Genomic DNA, 25,051 nt, shown 5'->3' on the forward strand with positions numbered 1-25,051 from the left:
AAATTACATAAATCTCCCGGGCCTGATGTTCTGACAACACAATTCTACAAAACCTTCAGTACAGAATTAATCCCCCAGCTAACGTCTCTTCTTATTCACATAGCAACTGCTACACAAACAACCCACACCATGAGTTAAGCCCTTTTGACCGTAATTCCCAAACCCAGGAAAGACCCAAAATATTGTGAGTTGTATCGCCCCATGGCACTTCTTAACCTAGATGCTTAACGATATTAAAAAAATGTAGCTACCTGCCTAGAAAACTTGATGGCAGTACTGATCCACCCAGATCAATCGGGATTCATTAAGGGATGACAGACCCATCACAACGTCCGCAGAGTGATACATATCATTAAAAAAACGAATACGCGACAAATCCCAACAGTTCTTCTTGGCTTAGACGCCGAGAAGGCATTTGATCGAGTTAACTGGAGTTTTCTCTTTCAGACACTCCAAAGATTCGGCTTTTGTGATACCTTTGTCAACATGATCAAAGCTAATTTTGCGACTCCCAGTGTGAGAGTGCTAGTCAATGGCATGACTTCCGACCCCTTCTTCTTGGAACGGGGAACGCAGCAGGGTTGCCCCCTGTCCCCGCTCTCTTCACGCTTAGCATTGAACCATTAGCCACACGACTTAGAGACAACAGAGGGGTTAAGGGAATTCCATTTGGTTCTGACAAACATAAAATATCACTGTTTGCGGATGACATCTTACTAATCATTGCGGATCCAATCCAATCCATTCTGAATATACTAGCTTTGAGATCGCAGCAGGATTCCGCATTAACCTTCATAAATCCTTTCTCCTCAACTTAACGCTACCGGAGGTGGATATGAGGGAATTAGTGGCATCAACTCCTTTTCAGTGGGCCAAGAAAGATTTAACATACCTGGGAATAAAACTAATGGGACCAATTTCTGAATTATTTGCATCTAACTATCCACCACTCCTGGGCCAGCTAGGAATGGACCTTAAAAAATGTGCGCCTCTCTACCTCTCATGGTTAGGCAGAATACATGCTGGTAAAATGGTGGTCCTGCCGAGATTCCTTCATCTATTTCAGAATCTGTCCATATCACTTGAAAGACATTTCTTACATGAGGCCCATATACTCCTACGGAAATTTATTTGGCAGAATAAGAGACCAAGACTGCCGTTTCATCTCCTTAGGAAGCCTACCGATGAGGGAGGCCTGGCGATGCCAGATTTGGACCTCTATTACAAAGCGGCCCAACTTCGTGTGCTAGTAGAATGGTCCCATAGTGAGTCAGATAAAGACTGGCTACATATGATCCGAGCAATTGCGGGTAGAGTAATATGGGACTTACTATGGAAACCAAGGGGGGATCAACCGGTGAACGCATACATTAGCACACCCACTGGGACGATGCTTAAAGTATGGGACGAGGTACTAAAACAGACTCAATGAACTACGTTCCCCTCACCATTCACACCCATTCATTACAACCCTGCCCTTACTGGTCCAACATCCCTTTAATCAATCAAAATTCACCATTACCTCTCAACATTCTTTTTTTCTTTTCTTTCCGTCTACTGCTTCTTTTTTAACCAATAGTTAAAATCATGCCTCCACCAATCCGCTGACAGTTGTCTACACCCATTGCACCAATAAAATCATCTTGCACAAAGCCTCCAAATCTGAATCATCCTGATACGTTTCCTTTCTGTTCCAACATCCCTTTAACCAATCAAAATTCACCATTCACACTCAACGTTCTTTTTCTATTTTCTTTCCATTTCCTGCTTTTTTTTTAACCAATCATATAAGTTTTTCACAACATCTCATTAACTTGACTGACATCAAGTTTCCTTTCTGGTCCTCCACCAATTTGCTGTTAGCTGTCTTCACCCATTGCACCAATCAAATGATCTTTCACAAAGCCTCCAAATCTGAATAATCCTGATATGGTTCCTTTCTGGTCCACCATCCCTTTAACCAATCAAAATACACAATTCACCCTCAACGTTCTTTTTTTATTTTCTTTCCATTTCCTGCTTGTTTTTTAACCAATCTTATACGTCTTTCACAAGCTTCTCATTAACTTGACTGACAGCATGTTTCCTTTCTGGTCCTCCACCAATCCGCTGTTAGCTGTCTTCACCCATTGCACCAATCAAATCATCTTTCACAAAGCCTCCAAATCTGAGTAATACTAATATATGTTTCCTTTCTGGTCAAACATCCCTTTATCCAATAAAAAAACACCATTACCCCTCAGCTTCACCCATTGCCCTAATCAAATCATCTTTCACAAAGCCTGCAAATCTGAATAATTGTCAGGACCCCTATCTCCAGTCCCAAAAAGACTCGCAAACGGTTACACACTAGTGATCATTCAGGGTTGAAAACCAGGCATCAGTGGTCGAGTTGTTGGCAAGTCCGCAACTCCAAGATGGCCGCTAAGGTGCTCGGGTCTGCGGTCTAGTTGATTACAAGATTCTGGAGCGAGCTGATGTGACGCGCGCACACCTGAAGCATTGCGCACTTCACTGAAGCGTTTCCACAGAGAAGACAGAATTTAAGAGCGTCCGTAGTTTTAAGGCATTAATACCCTTAGTGCTCGAGTTTTAAGAGAGTTTATCAAGCGTCCTAGTTAGTTAGTCATAGAACCACAATAGATACCCGAGGTGAGAGAAAGAAGTCATTCGGAATCTCCGAGCAGAAATACTTACCGACATCCTGACAGAGCTTCGTTGTTCTTTGCCTTCGAGTCAAGTGGCGAAGCTGCAAAACCTGAAAAGAAAAGAAGAGGAAGAAAGCTAAGTGAACTTCTGAGAGAATTTCTAGAGTGATAAGATATGATAAGTAAATGTAAGAATACAATGTCGTTAAGGTAGATTCTTACCAATGACAGCAGATTTAAAGACTCAGGAACCTGTAAGAAATAAGAGAAGATAAATGATTTTTGGTTGCGAGAAGTCCTAAGAGATACGACATCAATAAGACATTAAAGACAGTAAAAGAAAAGATAAAAAGTAATACCTGAGGAGAATAATCCAGTATAGAACTTGTACTGAGAATTCCTGTGGAGAGAAGCCGAACCAAGAAAAAATAAAGAGACAAGAAAGAAACAATCTAAAAGACAATAGATAAAACCATAAGAAAGAAGCAACGACATATTAAGAGAAAAACCCAGTTAATTCACATCTGGTAGGTTAAAGAGTAGGAGGGGGACACAATAGGAAACAAGGAATAAATAGGTAATAACAAATTAAATATTTTATAGGAAAGAAGACCAACTCGAACCAGAGAGAGAAGAAGGCAGCATAGAGCCAAGGAGAGGGGCACAGAGTTTTAGGATCTCGGGTAGGTAGCATATCAAAGGAAAATGTAGAAGCAAGAAGTAGGATAGAGTAGAGGAGGGAAAACAAATAATTGTTGTGTGCTTAGTTTTTCTAGGGAGACATCTGCTAGCCAGATCAAAGGCGGAAGAAGGTTTCCAGATAGAAAAATCAGAAGATCCAGAACCAGTCTCTCTTATTGTTTATTATTTTATCCACTTTCCCCCTTCCCCCTTGCTGATCAGTTAGCGCCAAGTATTCCTTTGGGGCTGAGTGGTTGGTAGTGGGAGTTGGGAAGCAAGCAACTTCTGTTCCTGTGCAAGACTACAGTAACCAGCGAGAAGCTGAAGGTGAGCCCTGACAATAATCCTTATATGTTTCCTTTCTGGTCCTCCATCCCTTTAACCAATCAAAATACACCATTACCCATCAACGTTCTTTTTTTATTTTCTTTCCATTTCCTGCTTCTTTTTTAACCAATTGTATGAGTCTTTCACAAACTTCTCATTACCTTGACTAACATCAAGTTTCCTATTTGGTCCTCCACGGGAGTGAGTACAAGTTCAGAAGATACCTTGAATTGTCATGTACAGGTTACATGGTGAATGTTTTTGTCAAATTTGTTTTCAATTTCTTGATTGGTGTATATATATTTTCTTTCAGCCCTGATGACGTTCGGTATGGGACGAAACGCGTAGGCTGAAACAATTGTGGAATAAAACTTGGAATATTTTATTGGAACTTGGACTGCTGACTGTTTGCTGAAGAAATACAATAATAAATTGTTGATATGGACATTACTTTAAGACATTCCTTTCCATTTTTGTGATTTCATTTTGAGGATTTTGGCCAGGAGCGGAGGTCTATGGAGAGTTGAGTGTCTTCTTTGGAAAGTTTGAAGAAGAGTACTGAACAGTGACTATAGTGCACACTTTTTTTGTCCTCACTGCCTTGCTTTTGGTACTATATATTATAAGGACAGTGGTGCACAGTTGAGTGATACTTGAAAGGACTGATTAGTATTTGAGGTGTGTGTATTTCTACCCAGGATGGAGGATGATTGACAGAAACTGGCAGTGGATCAATTTGCACAGAGTAAGGGACGAACAACTGAGAGTGGTAAAGACCCCTCGAGCAGCAGTTTAAAGTCTAAATTTTTTCAGAATTAAATATTATTCTGTCTAGAATTGTCTGGAGAGCCAGAAGAGGTTGACCGAATAATTAAAGATTAATATATATAATTAGGTATGTTCTTTTTTTCCCCCTTTTTTGAACTTTATTGGGTAACACATGGGAAGAAGAGTTCTTAATGAGACTCTTTTTTGTATAATATATTCTTTTAGAATTGTTCATCATTTAGAATTAATTGAATGGAGTACAAGAAGAAACCAACTGAATAATTATTAAGAGTGAAATCTATCAATACTGGTTGTAATATTTGAATAAAGAGGTATGTGTCAGATGATTCAATTGGATATTAAGTCATGTTATAAATTACTGGTCACCAAGGGGTGAAATGATTTGTAGGATGGGCAATACAGGGTCAACAAATGAATTTAGTTGCTACAATGGGTCTGGTGGGGTTTAAGAGTGATATAATGAACTATATCTTTTAACATAATTAGCAATTATTGTATAGAAAATTAAATCTTACTGTTCATCCTGGGTTGTGGTTAATATTAGAATGGAGACAGGCAGGCTTTATAAGGTGGTAGTAAGTGCAGGCTCAGAAGATACCTTGAATTGTCATGTACAGGTTACATGGTGAAAGTTTTTGTCAAATTTGTTTTCAATTTATTGATTGGTGTATATATATATTCTTTCAGCCCTGATGACGTCTGGTATAGGATGAAATGAGTAGGCTGAAAAGAATCCATGAATATGTGACATATTGATTCATCTGCAACAATTTTGGAATAAAATTTGGAATATTTTATTGGAACTTTGCCTGCTGACTGTTTTCTGAAGAAATACAATAATAAATTGTTGATATGGACATTACTATAAGACGTTCCTTTCCATGTTTGTGATTTGGTTTTAAATGGGTGCTATGCCCATTTAAAACCATTGAGGCCAAAAAAAATATTGTTTCAGTCACAATTATTAACAACATTATTTGTAGTTGCTGCAACATGTTTTATTTTGAAAAGCAATGGTTTTAATCTAAATACATATATATAATCAGCCCTCCATTTTGCCCCCACTCTTCTGGTGACAACTGACTGAAAAATATGCACTACAGTGACACTGCTTTCTGAGAAGAGAGCCACCCACATTTGAATACATGTAAGTTCACATTTAAAAATAAACACTGCTCAATTTAGTATTCATTTTATTATTTGAAACAAAATTATTTTCAAATGCAATCTACTTGCAGCGACTACCAAGTCATTAAGTAAAATTCAATTTTAATTTTATTTTAAAAGGTTACTGATTAACCTTTTTATTCCTCCAAACCAAAAATCAACTTAAACAATAACCTTGGACTTTTCTTCTCAGAGTCAGACATTTTTGAAAATAAAAAAAATAAAAAATTATCTTTCACATTTTTGGAATTTTAGAATAACAAATTTCAGGACAAGAAGAAGAATCAAACTAAATAGCTGCAAGTAAATTATTATTTTGTCTCAGCAGGAAAATATAAATCCCAACCTTTGTTTAAAAAAAGTTACTAAACATTAATATTACTATAAAATTAAATAACCAAATGATAATAACCAACGTACAATCAGTGTAGTAAGCAGTAACATTCATTTCCACCTTATAGCAGTTAAGAAACAAATACAAAGCTTTCTTCTACAGATTAACATAGGACAAATATATACACAATAAATGTAAACATGCTATATTTCACCCAACAGAACAAATTCCAGAAGAACGCAGCAATAAACAACACTAAAAAACGCACACATCTTCCCCTTCTCAAATTTATGAAGAAGTAACCTCATTCCAAACAACAACCCCAAAAACGTAAACATTATCAACACACTTCAAAACCAAATATGTTTTTAAAGAATAAAATAAATAAAAACATTATGAGTAATATTTTCCTATTTTTAACAGAATGGAGAACATGATAATGGCCCGGCACTCATGGATCCTGAATCCCATGGTTGTGGCGCAGTGGTCAGAGACCGCAATATGTTGGCAGTGCCGATGTTGCCTCGCCGACCATATTACGAGCTCACCACAAGACCCTTTCCATGAAAAGGGTGTTGATGTGGCAACTCAGGGGGCCATATAAGGGCCCCCTGTAGCCTCTGTGACAGTGGGTGCATACAGGGGGGAACATGTTGTACCCCCCTGAATGTTTGCCCCCCAAGTTCCTGCACAGGAAGTAATGCAAGACATGATGCATTTCTCCCTGTGATGGAATGTGCTGCAGTGCTCCCACGGAAAGGCACCGCCATGGGGCCAACGATGAAGGACCACCCACCGTGGAGCGTGGTGCTGGAGTGGCGGTCTGCTCCAAGACTGCCAAACTTGTAATCAGGCACCCTCAGGCAACATATATTTTGTCAAAAGGAGAAACAGATTACTAAACTATCAAAGGTACCTTTATTGGAAGGAATAACATACTACACCACAAGCACATTGGAGGTGCAGTGGCTGAGCAGTTACTCTGGGGGATTTTATCAACCATACCTCAGAACATGACAACTATGCCTGTACAACCGAGACTGAAGGAAGGGTAAATGTGCAAATGATAAAAAATCTCTTGCTTCCACCTGCTCTAAGCCCTGTGGTTCAGTTCTATGACAGCTGTAAAAATATATATATATACATGAAGCTAAAAATATGCATACCATCTCAAATTTAAAAATATTAATCAGCCGTAAATTAAAGGTAAGAAAAGGTGAACCCCCTCAACCTATAAAATTATCTAAGATAGATAATCCTGCCCAACTAACAGAAACCAATAATCACAAAATATTCAGTTTCTATACTTGTGGTGTATGCTTTACTTCTGGACAAGCAAGCAGCCACTTATATTGAAATATTAAATGTAATTAAATAAAAACGAGAAACAAAAGCCATGAGAAAGTAATGTTGAATTTTGCAGTAACCATGGTCTCCACTATTAAAATAATTACACTGAGAATCAAATTTAGAGATTTTGTTTCATTTTTGTTAGGCAATTTGGATAAAACCCCCAAAACATCTCTTCAGCTGATTATGTCTGAGAGCAAACTCCAGTGTGAAATTTAAGAAATGTTCCTATTAGATTTAATCCCTCCTGCTCAAGTAGAAAATCATTACACAGTCATTATTCAATCCCAATATTTTTCACACATAAAGAATAATTGGCATCTCCTTTAAAATAGTTTAGGGGAACATGAGTTGGCCATCTAAACAAGTTGGGTTATGGAAGACCCACCAGATTTCCCAGTGAGTTATTGAACTGCTACCAGACCTACTTAGAGGAAGGACCTAATACAAATAATTCTGTTGAGGGTTTGCATAGCTCTTTCAAAAGCTCAATTAAAAAAGCTTACCCTAATGTCTATCATTTTTTGGCAATTTTTTAAAAAGTGTAAATTTTCCAAGAAATGACAGAAGGGCAATCTTTTCCAAATAGACTACAACCATGTGTGAACAGAAAAAAAGAAATGAATGAAGTACTAAGTGAAGTACAATTTGGCATGTTTATCAGCACAGACTATTTGGGAAATGCCCTATATTTACAGTCCTCCGGTACATCGATGGGGAGCACCTTTGCACCCAGTGTGGCAGGGCTATATGTCCATGATTTTGAGTGCAAAAAAATCTTGGGACCAGCTAATCCGTTTTTTTCAAACATAATTTAGTGGAATATTTATATAGATGACGTGTTCATCATTTGGCAGGGCTCTGAACGGGTTCTCTTGGATTTTTTCCAATGGATCAATACTTGCGATCCTAATCTGACTTTTACCCACACTTTTAATAAACATGACATGATTTTCCTTGATGTCGTGATCACTAAGACTGAGGGTTGCTTACTTGCAAAAACTTACTATAAACCAACAACAAAAAATAATCTATTGACTTTCTCAAGTTTTCATCCAAGACCTCTTAGAGAAAATCTCCCTTACGGACAATTTTTGCGGATACGACGCAATTGTAGTAAGGTTGAAGATTTCCATACTCAATCTAAAGATCTGACTATCAAATTGCGGAATAGAGGTTATCCGGAGAAAATCTTGAAGAAGAGTTGCAAACGAGCCAGAAACCAACCAAGGGAAGCTCTATTAGAGGATTCTCAGAAATCAATTGGAGAAGTCCCTCTGACCTGCGTCACTACGTACAGTACAGCATCTAACGCAGTGTCAAATTCGATCAACAGACACTGGCGCATTCTGACGAGCAACAACTTGAAATGGGATAAACCCCTTTTCTCTTATAAAAGAGCGAGAAGTATTAGGGATGCGCTAGTACATACTAGACCTATGAAGAAAAATTCTGTCGAGGACCCTTCAGTTCTAACTCCTTGGGGTTTGCCTCGTGTGACTGGTCACTTCCCTTGTGGGTCATGTAGCGTTTGCCATCTTACTACAGCTACCAAAACTTTGGCTTTAGAGATAGGCAAGACGTGGACTCAGAGATCACACACAAATTGTAACACCACAAATGTTGTTTATTTGATTACTTGCCCCTGTGCCCTAAGATATGTGGGTATGACTGCTCGCAAAGTTAAACAGCGAATTTGTGAGCATCGTAGCAATGTTCGTTGCAAAAAAAAGACAACTAAACTGACAGATAATTTCCTGAAATTTAATCATACACCTAATGACATGCAATGGACAGTTATTGAGCAGATCAATACCAATAAATCATGTACACACCTATTGTTTGAAAAAGAGCAACGTTGGATTTATCGGTTATCTACGAACATTCATGGTCTTAATGATAATGTCCCGTGGGGTTCAGTAATGAGACGCTGAGTTTCTTAAGTTCTATTACTTTTTCCACTAGCACTTAGACTAGCCTCAAGTTAAAATCAATAGAATGCTTTCCTGTGCCTGTACAGGTTTATAACATCTTTCAATATTATGGCATCTATTGGTGTTCAGATTATTCATTTTTTTCCAAAGTGTTAGTTTGCTGAGATCGAATGTATTTCATAATTACATGCTTATCATCAAAAAATGTTTTTAACTAACATTGGAGTACCCTTTGCCTTTAGTTATTATTCTGATATTTTATAGTCCATGTGCTCTGTGCTATCAACGGACCTTTGCTGGGTAATTATCCAACTACTTTCCCTTCTCTGTGTGAATAAAGTTTGTTGAAAACTGAACGCTACCAAGGGTTAGTATTCTAGTTTTTTTCCCTGGTGGCATTCATGTCTTGTGATTCACGCAAACCCGGAAGTATTCTTTGCGCAAATCCGGAAGTGTTCTCCCGATTTCGGCACGAGCTGAGAGAACCTGGAAAGTATTTTAGTTCCAGTTTGGGAGAGTATTGCATCTCCAGGTCTGCTGGGACCTTTTAGGTGGAAAGGCTGGCGGTTGATCCTCTGTTAAGTAAGTGCGGATAATATCGGTAGCACTGTTGGATCGTTTCTGTATACACAGATGCGACTAAGTTTCCCTTCCTTTCTGCTACCTTCTTAGATTTTTACGAGGCTCACGCCGCCCGGCAGTACTTAAGGAGCTAAGTCTACATATCTGTAGTGTAAGTCCTTTTGTTCTCCCTTATTATTACTTTTAATTATTCTGACATTACTTTGAGCTATTGTAAACTAATGCAAAAAATTGTTGTTTCTACAAAAAAATCAGTTCGGTTCAGAATAACTGCATACTCTACCATTGGAGTAACCTTTGGTATGGAGAGGGCTAGTATTGCCTTATTAGTTAGCAAACATAACATATATGTAGTGTTGTGTCAAACAAATCTAAAGTCGGTCTCGACTTGTTTAAAATCTAATTGCTTCATATTAAGTTGCATGTTAGCAATAGATGTCAGTATTTTGGGTTGCTTCATTTGTAATGAGATGGTATTGACAATGAATATATCCTCATTTATCCTTTTCAGACCTTGTGACCTTCCGAGAAATACTTGAAGGTTTCTACACAAACCGTGAGTTTTGGTACACTACAAACTCCACAGGTTAGGATAAGCCTTAGCGTGCTTATACCGCCGTGGTGTTTTTTCTTTAGGTCCTGATGAAAGCTTCGCTAAAACAATTATTAGAAGCTGAAACATGTTGACCATATGCACTTTGTTTGGATGCAACTGGACACATTAATTCCAGTTAGGGACATCCATTTTTTCACTTGTTTTTAATTGGAGCCTTTGATTCCGCTAAATAAAATTGTTGAGTGGATTAAGGCCCCCTCTTTTAAATGTCACCATATTTTTTTCACACGACACCTTGGATTCACAACACGCTCCGCTATAATTGAAGCGTCGCAGCACACCAGAGATACATTCGGTATCTCTGGTGGAACCCTATGATGAAGCATGTCACCGACTAGGTCGGTGAGTGAGGGTTCTTTTACTATTCTGTAGTGACTCCTTCTTCTGGCATTTTTCTTTTTAGGACACACTCTTTTGTTGTTTTATTTATACTTGACTCAAGGGGAATAAGAGTGGTTCCGTTATTCTTTGCCCTTACTCTCTTGTTGTTTTTGAAGAATTATTTGGGAAATGCTGCATACATTTTACAGAAATAAAACTACCTAAATGACAAATCAGCTTTACTTTCCTGTCTTGCAAAATTTCCCAAATTTTTTTTTTATGTAGACCATAATATTAAGCAAATCCTTACCCGGAGAAATCTTCTTTTTTCAAATGACAGTAGTTTATTAAGAAGCACCTATTGTCATTCAATAGTATTCTGATGAAAACAAATTCCATGTTTGATCCTAAAAATAAAGCGTCACTTATAATGTATTTTTAAAGAAAAAAGTGTTTTCAAAAACATCAAATGCAAAAAATAAACTGGGGCGGCAAATGTTCTTCATCCTGCATAGGAAAAATGGGTTTAAACACAATATTTTCAACAATGCATTATATGTTCATACTCACGGCACCAACCTTAGAATTTCCATACAACAAAAGTAGCTTACATTTTAAAAATGAGCACTGTTAAAAAAAAAGGGCACACACTTCCTTTAAAACTAATGAAAAAGCATTAGAAGGTTTATTTTTAAATGTTTAAAAAATGTTTAAAAAAGCAAAAGACACATTTGAAAACTAGTTGAAAAAAAGATAAAAATATTGTCTTCTGCTTTGTTTTTTTACAATTATTTCAAAAAGTAATAAATGACTTGTATATTAATAGAAAAAATAGTTTACATAAATGAATGTGTGTCTTGCTTAATTGTGTTTTTAATATTCAATAAAAACATTACAGCCCAGATTACGATGTCGGGCTCCTTCATCCCGTCGGAAGTGCGTTGGATTCCACTGCCAGTTTAATCTCTGACAGCCGCCATCATAATACGTTGGTCAGACTTTAAACCTACAATGTCAGTCTGAAGGCCTCCGACCAGAGATCGGAGGCTTTTTCCAAACAACATTGTAATGAGATCCTATTTGTTTATTATGTATGTATTTAATATTTGTATATTTTTAACAGGCCTTTTGTGTATATTTATGTACTCCCCACCAAGGCTCTTATACCTTTTAGATACCAAGATTATACTGTAGCATTTATCCTTAAATAACAATATAAAAAGGTTTATTACTTAAATAAAATTCACACATTTTGAAATACTCTGCACCTTGGGCCCCTATTCCCTATGCATCCTGCCCCTAAAGTTTAAAAGTTTATTTTTTTAAGCCAATATTTAGCAAACATTACATTAAAAAATATTATTAATTACTTTAAATGAATCATAAAAACCTTTATATTTTGTTATAAAAATAAATAATATGTGTCATTATTAAATTTTCTCCCCACACTGGGACCCTATATACTTTTCATTCTGGCCCTAAATTTTAAAAGTTTCTTTTTTTAAAACAGTATTTTAATTTTAATGTTTGCGGATGACAAGTTGATAGTTTCGAAGACCCCGAGTGGGCTCCAGCGAGCTCTGAAAGTATTTGAGGATTTTTGTACTGCTCGTGGTCTCAAAGTCAACGTGTCGAAAACGAAATTTATGATTTTTAATCAACATAAAGTTTTTAAAGGTGGCATTATAATGAACAATCACCCTCCGGAGCAAGTCAGAGAGTTCATATATCTAGGGGTGAATATACAGAGTGATCTCAAGTGGCATCACCAGATTGATATGGCCACACTGAAACACAGGCAACTTTCGGGGGCCCTACGTCTTGAGCACAACAGGTCTTTCACGAAACCTATTAGACCGGTGCTTCAGGTATATGACACTAAAGTGGTAAGCTCAGCTTTTTATGGTGTAGAATTATGGGGACTAGATAACATATCCAAGCTTAGTTTGTCAGAAAACAAGTTCCTACTGGGTATTACCAACCTTCCACAAAGCATGCCATTGTGCCCGTTGTTTTATGCTCTCGGGAGAAAACCCCTTTTTGACACCGCAAAGCTACGTATTGTGTTATACTGGCGCTGACTGTGGACTACACCAGAACTGGCACCTTATGCCGCTGACTTTTCGGATATAATAAAATCTGACACCTTCCACAAAATCAGCTGGCTTCGTGCCATTAAAGATATCCTAGCCAAAATTGGTATGTCGATGCTTTGGGAGGACCCCGCTACCCTTAAAAAAGGTTTTAAAAGAAAAGTATTGGGAAATGGTCGCATTCAACAAATTAACAACTAGCGAATCTTCTTCATTAACAAGAAGATTCTTGGATTTTAAAATCACCCCGAGTCTGGAACCTTATTGGGACTCTGTCACTAAACCACAAGACAGGAAGCTGTATTTTCAGCTGAGAGCAGGTTCGCTGCCCTTAGGGTCTTTTACATCAAGATGGAACAAATCAGGTGATAGCAAGTGTCCTAGTTGCCAGGCATGTAATGAATCAGTTGCACACATGCTATTTGTTTGCGCGGCTTACGAAATACCACGAAGGGTGTGGTTGAGCCCTATATGCAAGACCATGGGGACAAAAAGCAGTTTGGTAGCGGAAAGAATCCTGCGTACCAATACCACATCCCCTATCTCCTTAGCAGTTGCAAAATACCTAGGGTGGATGTGGATAATCAGGTTGAAATCCAGCCCTGCTCAAAACGTGCTCGTATAATTGATGAAAACATGTTTCAGGCACAGTGATTTTATCATTTTTGTATGAATTTCTATTATAGGGTTTCATGAAATGTGTTTTCTGTGCTAGGGTTTGACCAACTACTACAGTGGAGATTACTCCAGAAGATAGCAATCTATTGCTGTATTTTATGATGTATATAAATTGCCTTCTGTTCAAACATGCTTATTTTATAATCTGTTTGATATTTATTGTATTATTGTATTACCATATAAATATTGTATATGCTTTTATGACTATACGTCGAATAAAGTTTGTTTGACTGACTGTTTGACATAAAAAATATTCCTAATGCTGTAGTTCTTAACCTTTTCCTTCACTTCTGTGGACCCCCATGTAATCGTTGCTGGAACCCAGGGACCTTCCACTGTGTCACTATTGGAAGCTGAGGAACCTAGGCCTAAACAGTTTCAAAGATTTGAACCATAAAACAATACACAAAAATATGAAAGCAAGCACAAACAAATGTGAAAAAAAACAAAATGTTATTTTAACAGGAAAATCAAACATTTCTAAATTCAATTGAGCACACCCATTGTCCATAATACATTCGGTTTCATGCACTTGCACTGCTTCCACAAATCAATCTGAGGATACTAACTTAATTTTTAGCTTTCAAGTTTAAATTCCTTCACATTTACAGAATGTTTAAAAACTCATGTCAGCCCAACACCGTTGCAGAATCGGGACAAACCGCCCTCTGGTCGGAGGTCCCGACAGCAGTATTAGGATGTGACCGCACATGGTGTGGTTGCCCACCCCCCTTTTCTCTATGGTAGTTTGTGCTGCGGTTAGAAACCGGCTTGTGCTAAGCACCCGTAGAGAAATGGGTAATTTTGTTAATCCCTGCACCGCATGGCAGGCACCACATGGTGCCTGCCACTTGGTGCAGGGATTGACTGAGTGGCACTGTTAGAACTGAGGTCACCAATTCCGACGTGGTAGCTTGGCCCGAGATAGGAAGGCACCCGAAGGCAATGTGTAAAGCAGTTGTGCAGCACTCACCCATTCATTTCAGGGATAATGAAGGTCATTTCAAAATAGCAGTCAATGCATTCAAGAAACTAAACAGATACTCGCAGGGCAACAACTAGTCCATTCAGTTAAATGAAGCAGTGCATCTTAGGGTAACAATCAATTCATTCACATCAATGGATTATCAGATCTCAGGATAGCAATTAGTTCTCCCAGATGAACAAATTCATTGCGGCACAAAACAGGCATCAACTCTTCTCTACGACTTCAGGCCCCGGACAACAAGATTCTTGGTAATTGGGGCATTAGGGGTGCAACATTTCGGTGTTCACCTTAGTCAGAGCAGCCCTGGGTTGGTAGGGTTTTCCAGGCAACATTTGCGAATAAGTGCCAATTCACGGGGCTAGTCGTCTACACTTGGCATAGTTTCAGGCCCAGCCCAACCACTCTACAATAAAGGTTCAGAGTAGCCTGCAGGGCCCGGTTGCAGCCCCCTGAGGGGAGGGGCGGTTACGGGGCTTCCTCACTGATCTCCCGAGGCTCTTCAACAGCCCCGCTTTCTCCTATGGTTTCTGACCTCCCCCAGGGGGGTTACCTGGCTGCTTTGGGCCTCCGACGGCCTACGCGGCTTCGTCCCAGTCTGGGGTGAGGTCGGGGGCTCCCGCTTTCCTCGGAGCCCCCGTGTCTGTGCTCTCCGTGGACCCCGGGCCTTCCCTTGGCCTGGGAGCCAGTAGGATTTCCGCATTCTGGTGGGCCGGGCAGTGGGAGCCAATCGGAGGGCAGCTATCAGAGGGTGCGGCCACCAAGACCAATGGGGCCGCATCTGCCACGAGGTGCGGACGACGTCATGCTCCGGCACTAGCGCAACCTCCCTCACTACCACGGCGGCCCTCACAGGCTTCGGGGGCCGCAGCGGCGGGTCTCAGGCGATGCAGCGCCGGGGCAGTGGGACCTGGGGCCGCGGTGGTGGACTTCACTAGGTGAGCTCTCCCAGCTGCACGGCGCCAGTATGCGGGTCCTGGGCGGCGGTGATGGCAGGCGCAGCACTTCTCTGTCAGTGGAGCAGGGGCACGCGGCGGTGATTTTGGGCAGTTAGCGCTTCCACTACCACAGCGCTAGGTCGCATGTCCCCGGGCGGCGGCAGTGAACAGGGCTTGCAGCGCTCAGCGACAACAGCGTGGGTGGTCTCCACACGCAAGGGCTCAGCAGTTCAGGAATTTTAGGTTAACATAGCGCTAATAGTTTACACAGGGCTGGGGAGTTTGAACAGGCAGAGACACAGCAGCAGTTCAGCGATGGGGCAGAGAAGTAGCTCTGAGAGGTGGCACAGCGCTTGACAGCAGGCAGCTTATTGCCCAAGGGCACAGTTCTGGCGGCACAGCGCTAGGTGGGCACAGCGCTTTACCTGGAGTTCCTGTAGGGCTTACAGCGCCAGTCCATGTTTCCAGGGCAGCACTTATCTTAGGGGGGAAAGATGATGGCAGGTCCCCCTGGCAGGCTTATGAGGGGGAGAAGGGGGTTGAGTTGGCAGGCATCAGAGGCAGGGTGGGTCCCTGCAGCACGCTGGAGTTGGTCCCCTGGGTTTCCCCCTCACCAGGCAAGATCAGCAGGCAGGCAGAGTCCCTCATCTAACTTGGGTACAGCAGGGCCTAGACTCAGTCAGTCCCAGTAGTGTAGGTTTCTCCCCTAGGCCCAACCGCCTACGCTCCGGCAGAGGTTTCCCCTGGTCCAGTGGTGCCCCAACTGACTAGTTCAGTTTCCCTCCTTTCCTCTTATACCCCCAGGTCAGGTGACCCTCCTGTAAAGGCGGCAAAGCATAACCCCTCCCTGGGCTGGAAGGTTCCAGGAGCTTCCACATAACAGTCTATGGGACAAAAAGGCGGGATGGCAAAGAATCGATACTGTATCAAGATGTCCCAGCCTGCTCCTAACCAGTAGTGCGTATATGCAATGGCCACTCCGCAGTAGCAGGGGCCTGTGGCAGCCATGTTATTAGGAGAGAGCACCTGCACCTCAGCACTGTTTGGCAGTGGTAAGGCGCCCAGAGACCTAGGGCCAACAAAAAGATGGTCGCAAAAATGAGGTGAGAAGGGCAAAAAAACGGGGTGAGACCACCCTAGGGCTGACAGGTCTAACAGGCACCATATGTGAAACGCCTGTGGGAAACAGACATTGTAATCCCAATGGCAGGAAACGCCGTCCTAAAGGGATTACCTGCTGGTTCCGACAAGCTGACAGGCTCCTTGAGCCAGTTGGAAGCCTCCTGGAATGACCGGCTGGTTTCAATTCCTACCACCATATTCGTGATACGGTGGTTGGAACTGAAACCGAAGATGTCAGTCGGAAAAGGATTCCAACATCAAAATCAGGGCCTAAATTACTCCCCAATCTAGACCCATTTCCCCTTTCCATCCTGTCACTAAAATTAAATTATTCCAAACCCAATACTAGAGTAATAATTGATACTCAATGCTAAAATGTTACATATTTTTAGTGTGGGATCTCCCTCAACTGGCTTTCCTTTTTAGGAAAAAATACGCAATTTTTTATTACTTGTTTCCATTATCAATATTTATATAATAATATTATATGTTTTTAATGAGGGCATCCTTCTTATTTTTTCATACCCTTCCTTTCCCTAATAACCCCAAACTTACTAACTACTAATTCCCAATAAACCTATACTTACCATACACTTACCTCATGTGTGATAAAGTCCTCTATGATAAAAACATAACTGGTAAAATCTTGGGTGATAAATAGCATAGCAGCGTAAAGACTGTGTGGCAATGGCACTACAAGATATCAGCTGCAAAAGGAAAATACCATGCTGATCGTGTCTAGCAGGAATTACTTGCCTGTTACAGTTATTTTTCCTGAGACGAATGAAGAACATCCTTGAGATTGAGAAATCTATTTCTGCTGGGAGAACAAGCAGGTGTGCTCCAATTGTTATGTCTCATTGCTTCCTGTGGCAATTCAATCTTTACAATAACTCCTGATTCCTACAAAGGGCCTTATTATGTTGTCGGATGGACTTTCATCCACCTGACACTGTTGTGGAAAGGAACTGCCCGACCTCAGGTCGGCAGCTCCGACCGCAGTATTTTGATTCGACCGCCCATGGTGCAGTCCCAAACCTCAATTTCTCAAGGGATGCTTGCCTGGTGGGCGGAAAAGGCCCGGAGCACAAGCTTCCATTGAGAAAATGGAGGTTTTGAAACATCCCTGCACCGTGTGGCAAATGTTTAGGGGGGCACAGGACCCATTTCAGAGGGCCATGGTGGAAAGGGGCCCTGCTAGGGGCCCCCAATGTCGCTTTATAATAGTCTTTCCATGTCAGAAGGTCCGACATAGAACGGCTGTTGGAACTCAACATCATTATCCCGGCGGAGAAGCCGCAGTCATTAAGGGACTATGTGGTCTGTCCGATAGACCGGCGGCTGGTTTACCTCCGACTGCCATCATCCTAATCCACTCAACATCGTAACGAGGCCCTACGAGTTTAGAAAGTGACATGATTATTTCAACATCTAAAATGCATGATTTTTGCAAACCTTGCATGTATTTTTTTTAATTATGCTTGGGTGGTTGTACATTTTCCAGAGAAGTCATACATGATAGAATTTTTTTTTTTTACCTTGCCAAGAAAAATAAAACAACATGTAACAACTGAGACCCAAATCCAATGAATTTGAATTGGGTTTAGGTGTTCTAGAATACAGCACTGATGTAACCTGAGTGAGATTCATGGAGACATAGTCTAACGCTTCTCAAGCAAACAAATGTTGGCATTAATATGAGGGCAGAACCTTCATGATAGATTGGTCAAAGCATATGAAGACCTATATAATCAAACCTATTACACAAAGGTTTGGTCTCGAACCAGTCATAGGACACTTGGGATGTGTTAACTGTATGCCATGCAATACCACCAGAGTAATTAAAAGTTGTTACTCTCAATGGCAAAATCAGCTTAAACAATTCTCAAATTGCCACACTAGCAATGTGGTATATTGTTTTAGATGCCGTTGTGGATTGCCATACTCTGAGAAAACTACACAGAAGATACAACATGGTATACTGCAACATCAATCCAGGGTCAGATTCCAAGTTGATCATACCCCGTTGGTAGACCATATCATGGAACACAAAATGTTTCAAGAGATATGGAATAGTGAGTCATAGAAGTCATTAAAGGTTCAGTAAGGTACCATAATACAGATCGCAAACTCACTTTTTGTGAAAATCAAAGTATGTGGAATGTGGACAGAGGTAATAAAGGATTAAATGTGCCCATTGAATGGCAGAGCCTGACACGTACCAAAATTTACATTACTTAGGGCCTCATGTAGGTAAATAAAATTTACCGATTCTTAAATACCGAACCGTACCGATTCGGTATTTAAGAATCGGTAAGTTATATGTAGGTAATAAGTCGGTAATATTTACCGAATCGGTAACATTCGGTATTCAAGAATCGGAATTTACCGAATCTGCAAATACCGCGGTGTTATTTACCGATTCGGTAAATTCCGAGGTGGTATTTACCGATTCGGTAAATACCGAATCGGTATTTACCGAATCGGTAAATACCGATTCGGTATTTACCGAATCGGGAAAAGAAAATCACATGACTGGATGAAACAGCCAATCCTGTGCAACCACACCCCACCCAACCAGGAAGTGGCCACACCCAGGCAGGTGCACACAATTAACAGACTCTGGAGAGGCTTGGAGTGCAGAGGAGAGGCAGGGAGCCAGTGCCTGTTTGTGCAGCTCTAAATCAACATGTCCAGCCAGAGGACACAGAGAGATGGAGGGGAAAGGAGGAGGAAGATGAAATTCAGCCCCAAGGAACTCCAGGTGCTGGTGGAGGAGGTGGTGAAGCAGCACCAGAAGCTGTTTGGGAGGCAGTCCCTGCAAGTGCCGGAGTCAGAAAAGCACTATATATGGCTGGGTATCCAGGCGCAGGTCAATGCTGTGGGAGTGACCCACAGGGACACTGAGGTACTCAAAAAGCGCTGGTATGACCTGAGGATTGTAACCAAGAGGAAGATGGGGGAAATCCAGAAGGAGGCCAGCCAGACTGGAGGTGGAACCAACAGGGCACCTGCCCTCACCGAACTGGAGGAGCTGGTGGAGGCCACAATAGAGCACGAGAGCGTCGTGGGGCTTGGGGATGCCGACAGCTCTGCCAGAGCCGCCACCCAACAAGGTAAGACGAATGCACAGCAATGTAGCCCCCCCTACCCCTATCCCACATCCCCCATTGTGAAATGAGTATCCCACTCCAGTCCATGTGTTAGTGCAGACAGGCAATGCATTCTGGGAGATGTAGTCAGGGAACCCCCAACTGTGAAGTGAATAGCACAGGACAACAATGCATGGTACACACATTAGCCAAAAGCAGGCAGAGGACAATGTGAGAGTGTTACATGAATTTATTGTGATGCTTGCAATGCAGCCCTTCAGGTACACTGAGCTGATGTTGCATTTCTGTCCACAGATGTGACATCGCGCAGGACAGGACATGCTGCAGGAGAGAGGGCACACCGGCAAGACAGATCAGCTCTGGCCAGCACAAGTTCAGCCCAGGGAGCATTGCCACAGCCAGCTGCACCACTACCACAGGCAGCCTCACCACTACCACAGGCAGCCTCACCTCAACCAGAGCCAGCCTCACCTCAACCAGAGCCAGCATCACCTCAACCAGAGCCAGCATCGCCACTCATGTTTGAGTCACCGGCCACATCACCGCCTGCAGGTGTGAGGTCGAGGAGGCGTGCTGCCGCCAGGCTGCGAGCCTTAGACACCTCGTCTGACGACAGCAGGGGCCCGGAGCAAAATACTATGCCCCAGGATGGGAGCCATGCCACTGTGCCCTACACCTCACAGGTTGAACACACGGGTGCAATACGGCACCGCAGGTCGCGTGTGCAGAGTCCACCAGCAAACATTGACAGCCATGGGGTCTTCTCGGGGCTCGAGGGCAACATGTTAAAGCAACAGCGCCTGCAAACAAATGCAGTCATGTCAGTCCAGAGGCATATACGGGGCATGAAATCAACTTTTGTCAACATGGAGAAGAACATCAGCACAATGGCAGTGGGGATGGGTGAAATGGCAGCGGGCATTCGGGACATGTCCCAGTCAATCCAGCTGTTGTGCAGCAAATTAGATGCTGACAGAGATGCACGGCGCCGGGAACGGCAGAGGAGAGACAGTCACACCAGGGCACTCAACCGTCTGGCAACTGCCTCTTCTCTACTCTGCCGGCGCTCTGTGTCGATGCAGGACGGCCTGACACACTGCTGCAACGACGTGTCTCGGGGGATGGTGCAGGTCACAAGTGCACTTGAGGTGCTATTAACAAGTCAGGCGGCCACAACTGCTGCAGGGGATGCTGCGGAGAGCATCGACTCCAGCAGCAGGAGCAGCATCACACCCCCCGTCCCAGATACACGCAGGAGCAGCAGGCGGCTTGGGGTTGGCAGTAGTGAGGATGCTCAATCCGTGCCATCCCACACTGCAGCGCGTGTGCGCAAACATTGATGCAGCCCTGCGTAGCCAATTCCTAATGGGTGACGTAACCCTGGACTTACTCCTTGTAAATATGCAATGTTGCCAGATTGGCTTGATCTTGTTGTTATGGCGTAGTGGCGCATTATTAAACTACGTCATGACATCCAACAACTGGCTGTGTCCCCTTACTTACTCAGAAATAGTTGCATGTGATCTCTGCCCGTCTCTCTCTCCCATCTATTGCAGTTGGCACTCCAGCTGCGTTGGCCTCTGGCTGGCCTGACTCATCCTCATTGTCCTCAAAATCTGTTAGTTCCACCTCTGTACCTCTCTTCGTGGCAAGGTTGTGCAGCATTGCACAAGTGGCAATGATCTTGCAGCAGATGATGGGTGTGTACTGGCGTGCGCCTCCGCTCTTGTGGAGGCAGCGGAACCTGCTTTTCAGTAGTCCAAACGTGCGCTCCACCACATTGCGTGTAGATTTATGTGCCACGTTATATCGTCTCTCACTCTGGGTTGATGGGTGTAGGTAGGGAGTGAGGATGAATGACCGGCAGGCATATGCACTGTCGCCTAGGTGTCTAAAAGGGAACCATCAGTCACATGCCTCAATACACTATGATTTGCGGGTTTCATGGGGCGTCACTGTTACTTACCTAGCAGGTATCCCTCTCCAAATTCTCCGGCAAGCAGTCGTGTGTAGATCCCACTGTTCTGGAAGATGTAGGAGTCGTGGGTGCTCCCAGGAAACTTCGCAACAATATCAGTGATGATGTTCCCTGCATCACAGATTACCTGCACATTGATGGAGTGGGTGGACTTTCTGTTCCTGTAGATGTGCTCAGTGGCAGCTGGTGGGCAGATTGGGATGTGTGTGCCATCAATACAGCCAATGACATGGGGGAACTGTGCCATGTGATAAAAGTCAGTTTTTGTTTTCTGCAGTTCAGCCTGTGTGTTTGGGAAACTGATGTAGTGGTGCATTCTCTGCATCATGGCATCCAGGAACTTCCTGAAGAAACGGGACAGGCAACTCTGGGATACACCGCCCACCGCAGCTATCACCCCCTGGTAACTGCCAGATGCCAGTAGATGTAGGCTGCAGAGCACCTGCGCATGTGGTGGTATGGCATGCGCCCTTCTTGTTGGCTGGTCCAGGAGTGGGTGCAGGTCCCTTATCAGGTCAATGATGGTTTGTGGGTGTAGCCTGTACCTTTCATGTATCTCTGCATCAGTCAGTTGGAAGAGTGTGATGCGCTGTCTGTAGATGCGTTCCTCCCGTCTCCATATCCTCAGACCTGCTGCCTGTAGATGTAGGCGCCTTGCAATGACATACAGAGCGGCCATGTTGTCCACGCTGTTGCATTTTGGGATTGCTTATATGCACTGTTGATGCTTACCACCTGCTTTCAATCAGTGTTAATTACCGACTCTTAATTACCGAATTTCATGGATTTCATAATTACCGAATTTACCTACATGTCTTTTTCAGTTTTACCACTTCATATTTACCACTTCATATTTACCACTTCATATTTACCACTTCATATTTACCACTTCATATTTACCGATTCGGTAAATATGTATTCGGTAAATATGAATCGGTATTTACCGCTTCATATTTACCGAAAACTGGTTTTTGGCCTCCTACATCTCACTTGACTAAATACCGGTCGGTAACGGCATATTTACCGATTTTCGGCCGTTACCGACCGGTATTTAGCTACCTACATGAGGCCCTTAGTTTTCTAATGTGTTTCAAATTTCCTGTATTTTTCCAATATGGTTGTGGAATATATTTTCAGCTTTTCAATAATGCTCATTACAGTTTCTCTTTAACTTGTACTAACTGTTTATGATATAACCAACACTTATAAAGAACAAAATGAATGTAGATGTCTCTTATCTTGGCAGTTGGTATACTAGCTGGCTCTGGTCAAAATCATGTCTCCACCCTTATTGTGATACACACAAATTGTTTGCAATATGACAGTGACTGTTTTTGATTACGTTACATAATCCATTCACTATGTTGCTCTCTTCTGCAATTATTGTATTTGCCAATTTTTGATCCAAGTTATGTGGCCCGATCCTAATTTTGGTGCTTAATTATTTGCAAGATGGCCATGTTTGTTTACGATCCACATATTTCACACACTACACTAATGTCCGTTACTGTTTTACTAAATTCTTATTAACTTTAGATCATTGCTTTCCATTGTTTACTTTGTAAAATATCTGTATTGACCACAATATTTTCTTTGTAATACCTAGAGATGCAATTTCCGCATTGTAATATGGAATAAGGTGCTCATTTTCATTTACATGTATTCTGCGTATTTTACTTTATGTAATATGGCTGCCATATTGACAACCACGTTTACTAACAAAAAACACTACCCACTGGGCTGCTTAGGGCTACCCAACACATATTGAGCTCTCTATATCTGAGGGTTATTGAGCACCATGTGCAGTGTGAAAGAAACATTTTATAATTCATTTGTATCTATATCCTGTACAAATTTATGGTTTTACATAATATGGCTCTCATCTTGTCTCCAGTTTGTAATATGGGTTCTTATTAAGTGGCCATGTGTTCAACGTAATTTAATCTAATAGGCACAGCGGAATTCACCATTCCAACATGGCCGTGCCCTAAATCTCATTGTTGCAGTCAAGATACCAGAGACTAGAAACTGCTGGCCATTGTAGAAATCCCAAATGCGGCCTCAGTCTGTACTTTGCTTTTGGGATCTGAGAGCCTTGCCACAGATTCTTGGCTTATATTAATTCCAAACTCGAATTTATGAAAACCGAGGTGCCATTTCCCGGCAAACTCCTTGTAAATCAGAGTCTGTAATATTTTTATTTTTTTACACATAACACTGCTTATTTATTCACTCTTTATTCTTGTAGTATTAATTACTCTCTCTGATCATTCATATTCGGTGAGCTGATATACAACATTGACATCACAAGACTGAGGGGCTCATTACGATGGTGGACATCGTCCCTATGTAGCGGCGGTCCTGCACATAACATTACAATGGGACGGCCAATGTGCCATAGTGCCATTGCGCCGGGTGCTGCTGGCTGCAGCATCTGCCGCAATGGTAAAAATGCATGTTGTGTATTTCCCTGCACTACGTGGCAGGCACCACACGGTGCCTGCCACATGGTGCAGGGAACTGTAAGAGGGCATAATAGGTGCCCCAAGTGCAAATTCCACATGCCCCCACACAAGGGAGGCCTGCATCAGGCCCCCAAAGTGCATCCGTGCCAGCATTTCAATGGGAGTTTGAACCGCCATAGACAGGCTGATGGGGATGCAGCATCCAAATCTGGCAGGCGGTGCCTGCTAGTCACCATTTGGATGCGGGGTGGATCCAACAGGCAATCGTAATGATTGCCCCTGTAGGACCCGTGGCAGATGAGCTTTCTGCCCACCAAGCACACCGCCTGCCATCCTGAACTGACAGGAGGAAAATTGCCTTATGATGCCGGTGGCGGGTTCACAGCCATCATAATCAGGCCCTATATTTGTGATAATGATTTGTAACAAATTAAAATATATTTTTTTTTCATACAGCTACCCAATTTATTTGGTCTTTTATCAAAACACTTCAAATTCATGTAGAAAGTGCCTCACCTTTTGATTGAGAGAAGACAGCCAAGGGACCAGGAACTATGAGGCACCTCTTGGGGATTAGGACTTACTCTGACAGAGCTTAATCAGGTCCAGGCAGGTTCTGTTGGTGCTGGTCAGCTAGCAGGGCAGTTGCAGGGAGGCCTCTGGAAGCTTGTTGTGTGCCTGTGACTCACACAAGCGGTCATCCAACTGATCCTTGGAGTTATTTGAATAGCCTCGGTTTAAGAAAAGCAGGTCCAACCCGTATTCATTCAGGACGGCAGTCCCCATTCTTCAGAGATCCGGGCAGTCCTTCTTCTGAATGTTCCACATGTCCAGGATGAGAGGTTACGTAGAGCCCACTTTTATACCTGGTGCCAGCCTTAGTGTAGGGGATTCCCTGACTTACCCCCAAAACTTTCTCTGGTTCCAAAC

Source organism: Triturus cristatus, chromosome 6 (genome assembly GCF_964204655.1).
Source record: "Triturus cristatus chromosome 6, aTriCri1.1, whole genome shotgun sequence".
NCBI classification, from domain to species: Eukaryota; Metazoa; Chordata; class Amphibia; order Caudata; family Salamandridae; genus Triturus; species Triturus cristatus.